The following is a 10000-nucleotide window of genomic DNA, read 5'->3' on the forward strand; positions in this document are numbered from 1 at the left end:
AGGCTCCTGGCAATTAAAGATGCTATTGTATGTCTGAATCTATGTCTGTGAATGTTCTAGTTAGGACTATGATTCATGAGAAACATAATGAAGAGTTCGTTCATTAATATTAGGATAAAAACCCCTTTGGTTAGCCTGTTAGGAAAGAGATGTTATGGTTAGGTCCAGTAATGTTGTTAAGGTACATAGTAATTAGATAGCGGTTTAAGTAGTCTGGTCAAGTCTTACCACCACAGTGGGTAAATGATGAATGTATGTGTGAATGTAAATGTGATGAATGTATCTCACAGAATATGTGCACGTACAAGGTGCAATGAGATAGTATAGGATATCAATTTAGACATAGCATAAGGTATTTAGACAGAGTGAACTAGTTGTATACAAGATACAATGAGATAGTATAGGATATCTATTTAGACATAGCATACAGTATCTATTTGGCATAGAGTGAACATATCAAACATAATATTTTAGTAGGTTAATGTACTGATGATGGTGATGACTGTTTATTGATATGTTGTATAAGAATAATTGGGAGGACCAAAGACTGACTTTTGCACGCGATGAGATCTTTAATAAATGTGAGATTCCTTTGTAAGGCATTGACGGAGAAACAACACTTTGTCGTCCCGACTCATTATTTCCTGTCATTACAGGCATTTTATCTGGGTACGTTGGCCCCACCCCTGGGGCCTGTAACAGATCATGGGGGCTCGTCCGGGATCGGCGCCACCTGCTGGTTGGGAGCTGATCCAGTGAACCAGAACCGTGACCAAGCGAGAACAGAGGCTGTGTTCCAGTGGCTCATGTCAACCAGACTAAGCAAGAGTTGGTGTTACATCTGTGATTCAGAACTCTGGAAACGTGTTGACTGTGTGAGTGATAAAGAACAGTGATCCTGAACCCTGGAACTTTGTTACCATGTCGGACGATGGAAGGAAGAACCTGGTTCGTGAGATCAGGAGGGGCCTGCTTGACCTATCGGCTAAGGAACTGTTCGAAATCGCCCAATCCGTGGGTCCAGTACCAGATAGAGATCCATCACAGCTTGAAGTAGGTGATGAGGATGATTGTCTTGATTACATTAATGGTTTCATGTGTAGTAAGTCTCTCCTTGAATCTGAAGATATGGGAATGGTTGTATTGTTGTGTTTGAATGATGCTATTACTTCTGCTATCCAGACCCATAATGTAGCCATTACAACATCTGTGAGCACAGATATGCCTACCGAACCACCATCCATACACTCTCCACATACTCATCCTAAATCTCCACAGTCCCCCACGACTGACACAACTCAGACAACCATGGTTAGTGTTGTACATGACATGTCAGAGGTGGAGCATCAGCAGCTGCTTTTTAGGTACGAGGAGCTAGGTAGACAACTCCGGCAGTGTAAAGTTGCTACTGCACCACATTCTATGCAGCCAGTAGAACATGCCGTTCCAGCTAATAACCCACCACACATTGTCAGCCAGCCCACCTCCTTACACATCGCCAATCAGTCTGCACCCCTTCACTTAAACCCTGAGTCTGCACCGTCACCATTCATCCACCAGGCGGCGCCACACCAGGCACAGGAGAGAGTGATCTCCATACAAGACCTTTCCTATCTTCCTCGTCGCGAATTCAAGATACAAGGGGGGCAAATCGACGATAATACATCAGACATCAGCTATAACAATCTCTGCAGACAAATAGAAGAGGGAGTAAGACAACACTTCAGCAATACTGAGATAGTGAGAGGTGTGCTTAGGATACTGAAACCAGGAACTTTCAAAGACATGTTCATGAACAACGATGACATGACGGTAACCGAGCTCAAGGGCTTCCTCCAATCCCATCTAGGGGAAAAGAACAGTACAGAACTAGTCCAAGAGTTAATGTGCACTCAACAAAAGGAAAATGAGACTCCGCAACAATTCCTGTACCGAGTGATAGGACTAAAACAACGGATTCTCTTCACATCAAAACAAGCTGACGGGGGAATAAAATATCATACAGACACAGTCCAGGATGTATTCCTACACACTGTCTATCAAGGAATAGGACAGAAACACAATGACCTCCGCAGGGAACTGAAACCACTCCTCACAAGCAGGACAGTTACTGACGAGACCATACTGAGACAAGTAATGAAGTTAACAAGCGACGAAAGCGAAAGGCAGCGGAGGCTAGGGGCCACACCCCGCCAAAGACACACACACGCCCACGGTGCACAAGTTGAGGCAGAGTCACCCACAATCTCTAGTGTGCATAAAGAGAACCCTGAACGAAAAAAACAAAATGACACCATACAGCAACTAACCGAGAAGGTAGAAGCACTCACCAAAATTGTAGAGTCATTGAGGCTGCCAGTACAACCGATACAGTCAGTGCCGACCGGCCAGCAATCTACTCACATGCAGGGATCACCAGTACAGAGGAGGGAGAGACCATACGGATGCCCAAAATGTGTCGAACAGAACCGCACAGACTGTAACCACTGTTTCGCATGCGGTGATGAGGGCCACAGAGCTGTGGGTTGCTTGAAGAAAACTAAGCAGCAGGGAAACGGGGGTCGGTCATTGTGGAGGGACAGACAGTGATCGGGTGTCATCAACAGTCCCCGTCTAGAAGTGCCTATGGGTTAGAGGTTTCAGACTGTACACAGGCCTCACTAGGGAGGGTCGTGGGCAACTGTAGTGTAACCAGGAGACACAGACAACAACATACTGAAGATAGAACATCATCAGACCCACCAAGTGTTGAAAATGAACAGCTCGCTAATCTCATAGGACGGAAAGCTCTGATCAGATGTAACCTTAATGGCATCGCAGTTAGTGCTTTACTGGATACAGGCGCCCAAGTCAGCATTGTGGATCGAGTGTGGAAAGACAAATACCTACCCAGCGTTCCTGTCAGACCGACCACTGAACTCATTGAAGGTGAGGGAAACCTCGAAGTGTTTGCAGTCAGCGGAGACCTCATACCATTTGATGGTTGGGTTGCTTTAACTGTGAATCTACCAGGAACCGAGGACCCAGCGTTGTCGATCAATGTCCCCTTTTTAGTGAGCCGCCATCCCATTGACAGACCATTGCTTGGGTTCAATATTCTTGAGGAGTTAATCCAGGGGCAACCAGGACGACTCATACCTACCATCGTTAACCTCCTGCGTACGGCCATCGCAGTTCCAAATGACCGAGCCAAGAACATAGTGAACTTCGTGCAGACTAAACAAGCATCTGTGCAGCAGGGACGTCTGAGGATTGGCGACAAGGACAGAGTGATCCTCGCGGGCCAAACAGCTTGGGTAAAGTGTAAAGTCCCACCAAGCCTTGAACTGGGTGACTCCCTGGTGTTGTTCGAGCCTGACGAGAACAGTGTGCTACTGGAGGAGCTGGATGTGGGTGCAGGCTTGCTGGAGGTCCAGAATGAGAAGGCTCCATATGTAGCAGTACCTGTGGGAAACCACACCAAGCATGACATCACCCTGTCACGTAAAGCTGTCATCGGGAGTATTCAGCCCATTGGCCGGATCATCGAAACTGACTCACCTGACCAAAGAAGGCCTAATAGGAATGTCCACAGTACAGCCACGTCACCTGTTAACTCACGTCCAACAGAGTCACGGTGGCACCCACCCATCGATCTAAGTCATCTCGAAGAAGAACAGCGAGAGGCGGTGAAAATGATGCTTTATGAGGAGTCAGCAGCTTTTGCTAAAGACAGTGATGACATCGGCTGTATCCCAAGTTTGCAGATGACACTCCACGTCAAAGATGAGACTCCTATACAAAGAGCATACACCTCAGTCCCAAAACCTTTGTTCAAGGAGGTAAAGGATTACATCCAAGACCTGCTGGCAAAAGGGTGGGTAGTGAAGTCTAAGTCTCCATACTCTGCTCCTGTGGTGTGCGTCCGTAAGAAGGACGGTTCGCTTAGGCTTTGTATCGACTACCGCCTACTGAACCAGAAGACCACCCCAGACAGGCACCCCCTACCCAGAATTAATGATCTGATCGACACTCTGGGGGGACAAAAGTGGTTCAGCATCCTGGATCAAGGGAAAGCTTACCACCAAGGCTTTATGGCTGAAGGTTCCAGACACCTTACAGCATTTATAACACCATGGGGATTATACGAATGGGTAAGGATCCCATTTGGGCTGTCCAACGCGCCTGCGGCATTCCAGAGGAGTATGGAAGAGATGTTAGGCTCCCTCAGAGACGAATGTTGTATCCCCTACCTTGATGACGTGCTTTGCTTTGCAGAATTCTTTGAACAGCACGTGGAAGGAGTCCGTAACGTCTTGAGAGCACTGCAACGACATGGTGTGAAACTGAGACCGGAGAAATGTGAACTGTTTCGCCGAGAAGTCAGATATGTGGGCCGCCTTGTATCTGCAGAAGGGGTGAGAGTCGACCCGAAAGACCTTGAAGCTGTCCTGGCCCTCAAGGACAAGACTCCACGGACTATCGGGGATGTAAGAAGGCTCTTGGGGTTCCTTAGCTACTACCGTAGTTACACCCAGGACTTCTCCAGGATCGCTAAACCACTCTACGAGCTTTTACAAGTGAAGCATGGAACGTCTCCCGACACACCCCAGCAAAGGAAAACCAAAGGCCCGCAGTTATCTTCCAGGACTCCTGTGGAATGGACGGGTGAACATCAGGCAACATTGGAGCAACTGGTGGAGGCACTGGCTAACCCACCAGTGCTTGCATACCCAGACTTCAACCTACCCTTCACACTCCACACAGACGCATCAGAGAAGGGCCTCGGGGCCGTCCTCTATCAACACCAAGATGGAAGGTTGAGAGTTATTGGGTATGGTTCCAGGACTCTAACAGCAGCCGAGAAGAACTATCACCTCCACAGTGGGAAGCTAGAGTTCCTGGCTTTGAAATGGGCAGTGTGTGAAAAGTTCAGGGACTACCTATACTACGCGCCCCACTTCACCATATTCACGGACAACAACCCTTTGACGTATGTCATGAGTACAGCAAAGCTCAATGCTGTCGGCCATCGTTGGGTTGGGGAATTGTCAGACTTCCGCTTTAACATCAAATATCGACCAGGAAAACTGAACATCGATGCTGACACCCTGTCCCGTGTCCCACTTGACATCAACGAGTATGTTGCCGCGTGCACTGAAGAACTGTCTCAGGATGTTGTGAATGCTGCCTGGGAAGGGGGTAAAGCAGCCCAGAAGAAAGATGTAGCCTGGGTGGCAGTACTCAACCTCTCTGCTGAAGCCAACCAGAAATCTTGTGCACTACCCACGATCACTCATGAGGAGCTTGTCAAGGCTCAGCAAGAAGATGTGGCCATCGGAGAAATCATCAAACTCAAGGAAGCCAATGCCGTGCTACATCGGGACACAATGAAGACCGTGAGTGGACCCTCGCGGAAGCTCCTGCATGAGTGGCGTAAACTACACCTGGAGAACGGACTCTTGTATAGACGGACCACGGGAAGACGGCAGCTCGTTCTTCCAGCCAAATACAAGCAGACAGTCTTGAAACACCTACATGACGACATGGGGCACGTAGGCACCGAACGAGTCCTGGGTTTGGTAAGGGAGAGGTTCTACTGGCCGTATATGAAGCGAGAAATTGAGGAGTACATCACCAGGAAATGTCCCTGCATAAAACAAAAAAAACCTACAACACATGTTCGAGCACCAATGGGAAGTATCACATCTAACTCACCCTTGGAACTCGTATGCATCGACTACTTGCATCTCGAAACCAGCAGAGGCGGATATGAGTATATCCTAGTGGTAGTGGATCATTTCACCAGATTTGCGCAGTGTTATCCAACAAAGAATAAGTCCGGGCGGACAGCTGCAGAGCGCCTCTTTAATGACTTCATTCCCCGTTTGGGATACCCTGGAAAACTCCATCACGACCAAGGCCGCGAATTTGAGAACGAGCTCTTCCACACTCTCCGACAGCTGTCTGGCATTGCGCACTCAAGAACGTCACCATACCACCCTCAGGGCAACCCTGCTGAGAGGTTCAATCGAACACTCCTACAGATGCTGCGGACACTCCAGGATAAGGAGAAAGAGCGGTGGAAGGACCACCTCCCGCAAATTGTACATGCGTACAATTGTACCCGGCATGAATCCACAGGGTACTCGCCCTTTTACCTGCTATACGGGCGCCATCCCCACCTTCCAGTGGATCTGTTGTTCGGCCTGATGGAGGAGGAAAACCCAGTCGAACACAAGGGCTATGCAGAGAAGTGGGCTGGAAGAATGAGAGAAGCCTATCGAATCGCCAACGAGAACAGTATACAGTCGAGTGCAAGGGGCAAGTCTTATTATGACCAGAAGATGAGAGGAGTAACGTTACAACGAGGAGACAGAGTCCTGGTTCGGAACCTCCGTGAACGGGGAGGACCTGGCAAGCTGAGATCTTACTGGGAGAAGGCGATTTACGTGGTCAAGGAACAAGTAGCAGACAACCCAGTATATGTAGTCTACCCAGAAGCAGGAGACAAACGTAAGACCAGGACTCTGCATCGAAACCTATTACTACTGGTAAATGATTTGCCTGTTGAAACACCCCAGCAAACTGTCAAACGCACGGGAGAGAGACAACGTATACAAAGGAACAGACAATCCCGAGACATAAGACCGCAAACTCAAAGTGATACGAGCGGCTCCGATGATGAAAGGAATACTGGTGGCTATTGGTTAAGGGTACCTACAAATGACACAGAATGGAGAGAAAGGAACACGATCCTACGGAGCCCCGCTCATGGGAGAACTTACCAAGGACTTACTGAGAGCCAACAGAGCCCAGTTGATAGGGGAACTTATAGAGAGAGACCTACGGGGATCCAACAGAGCCAAGCTCAGGGGAGGACCAGTACAGTTCAAGGTCCTGTAATGGTAGAGAGACAATACCAAGGATGGAGGAGAGAAGAACAGAGATCTCCGGAGAGGCAGCTTGTGTCTGAAGACATACTTTACCAAGACATTCCAGCCGAGACCATGGAGGATTTGACCGTTCGGAATGCCCCGAGAGGCCCCTGTCCTCCCCTGGATTTGACACGAACCCTGAAGTTAGACGATCCACTAGGGAGAGGCGACCAAAACAAATGTTTACATACCAGTCACTTGGTCAGCCCTCACTACAGCCCCACCCAGAAGTCAACACAGTCATGACATACAGTGCACCTGAGGCGCCCTGGTGGGGTACCCCATACCACATACTACCTCCATACCAATTTACGCCCTACACACAATATCCATACATACCGTACACCCATCCTGTACCCGCTTACTGAATACACATACTAGTGCAGACTAGTGCATAACACACACCGTATTCCTACTGATAATCCAAATTTCTAAAGAGGTTTTGTTATTTTGTAAGAGTGTTAGGAATGTCAGGAGCCATTTTTTATTTTGTCAGGGAGCGTGTGACGCCCACTATAAGTGTGGTCACATTTATGTATTTATAAGTTTTCTTTTGATAAACAATTGCTAGTCAGCCAAGATTATTTGGATTCATTGGTGCTGATTGTGCCCAGGTGTGGCGCTGTGAGACTAGGTGCGTTTCCTGTCAGCACGCAACTCACGATATACTTTCGTTGCCATCCTCTCCCGCTCATTCCTTTGTAAGGCATTGACGGAGAAACAACACTTTGTCGTCCCGACTCATTATTTCCTGTCATTACAGGTGAGCAGTGTACACAAGCACTATAAATGTTATCTAAACACCATTATAACATGGTTATGTAAGTTTGTCTGAGTGAATAGTGATTTTCGGAATGGTTGAACTGATAGATAGCTTTTGGAGACCACGTTAACTAGCTACCCCTCGTCTGAACGGGCGCTGTGGACAATGTGATTTTGCTAGCTCCCGTAGTGAGTATTTTCTACCAGAAGGCTCCTGGCAATTAAAGATGCTATTGTATGTCTGAATCTATGTCTGTGAATGTTCTAGTTAGGACTATGATTCATGAGAAACATAATGAAGAGTTCGTTCATTAATATTAGGATAAAAACCCCTTTGGTTAGCCTGTTAGGAAAGAGATGTTATGGTTAGGTCCAGTAATGTTGTTAAGGTACATAGTAATTAGATAGCGGTTTAAGTAGTCTGGTCAAGTCTTACCACCACAGTGGGTAAATGATGAATGTATGTGTGAATGTAAATGTGATGAATGTATCTCACAGAATATGTGCACGTACAAGGTGCAATGAGATAGTATAGGATATCAATTTAGACATAGCATAAGGTATTTAGACAGAGTGAACTAGTTGTATACAAGATACAATGAGATAGTATAGGATATCTATTTAGACATAGCATACAGTATCTATTTGGCATAGAGTGAACATATCAAACATAATATTTTAGTAGGTTAATGTACTGATGATGGTGATGACTGTTTATTGATATGTTGTATAAGAATAATTGGGAGGACCAAAGACTGACTTTTGCACGTGATGAGATCTTTAATAAATGTGAGATTCCTTTGTAAGGCATTGACGGAGAAACAACACTTTGTCGTCCCGACTCATTATTTCCTGTCATTACAGGCATTTTATCTGGGTACGTTGGCCCCACCCCTGGGGCCTGTAACACAAACAATATTATCTTATGTTTCTATGCATGTAAAACAAAATAATATCTGATGAATGAGAAACAAATGCGATAAACACGCTATCAGGAAGAATGACATTTTCTTAGCTGGATCCTGTGGTCTATTAGATATAAACTGAGGTGGGACTTGAACCATTTCAACTCAGTTACACAACAAAACACATTCATGCACAGAGGCCTGTGCTCTCTGAGCACCCTTTCTAGTTATACTCATATACCTGTATTCATATGTGCACACACACACACACACACACACACACACACACACACACACACACACACACACACACACACACACACACACACACACCAAATAACATCACACATGCACCATAACACCACAGAAGAAAACAAATAACATGAACAATGAAATACAGCAACAAACTCATGAACAGTTTGAAAAGGGGATGGAAGAAGCTAAGATGATCAATGTCCAACCCTCTACCAGCACAAATACACAATCAAAACAAAGACAATCAAACAGTCATGAAAACAAACACAACTAGACCCTCTGAACCCCCCTTTCCCCATCATCTCATCACCTTCACCCTCCTCCCTATTACAGATTAAACACTCCTTTACTCAACTTCCTTAACATCATTTACATTCTACTGACTCTACATGTGTTTAAGTGTGTGTGACTGTCTCTCTCTCTCTGAGTCTATGAGGGTCTTTACATGTGTTTAAGTGTGTGTGACTGTCTCTCTCTCTCTCTGAGTCTATGAGGGTCTTTACATGTGTTTAAGTGTGTGTGACTGTCTCTCTCTCTCTGAGTCTATGAGGGTCTTTACATGTGTTTAAGTGTGTGTGACTGTCTCTCTCTCTCTGAGTCTATGAGGGTCTTTACATGTGTTTAAGTGTGTGTGACTGTCTCTCTCTCTCTGAGTCTATGAGGGTCTTTACATGTGTTTAAGTGTGTGTGACTGTCTCTCTCTCTCTGAGTCTATGAGGGTCTTTACATGTGTTTAAGTGTGTGTGACTGTCTCTCTCTCTCTGAGTCTATGAGGGTCTTTACATGTGTTTAAGTGTGTGACTGTCTCTCTCTCTCTCTGAGTCTATGAGGGTCTTTACATGTGTTTAAGTGTGTGTGACTGTCTCTCTCTCTCTGAGTCTATGAGGGTCTTTACATGTGTTTAAGTGTGTGTGACTGTCTCTCTCTCTCTGAGTCTATGAGGGTCTTTGAATCGATGTCAGTGAGTGTTTGAGGCAAAACTAGGCAAAAGCTGTCACACACATCTCTGCTTTGTATTGACGCACCCTGTGTTGTGTGTGTGTGTGTGAGAGAGAGAGAGAGAGAGGTTGGTGATGATATCTGTGTGAGGAATGACACAAACCCACAGTAGACACTTCTCCTCTTCATACACACACACACACACACACACACACACGCGCG

This window comes from Borostomias antarcticus (assembly GCF_949987555.1).
Source record: "Borostomias antarcticus genome assembly, chromosome: 20".
Classification (NCBI taxonomy): Eukaryota; Metazoa; Chordata; class Actinopteri; order Stomiiformes; family Stomiidae; genus Borostomias; species Borostomias antarcticus.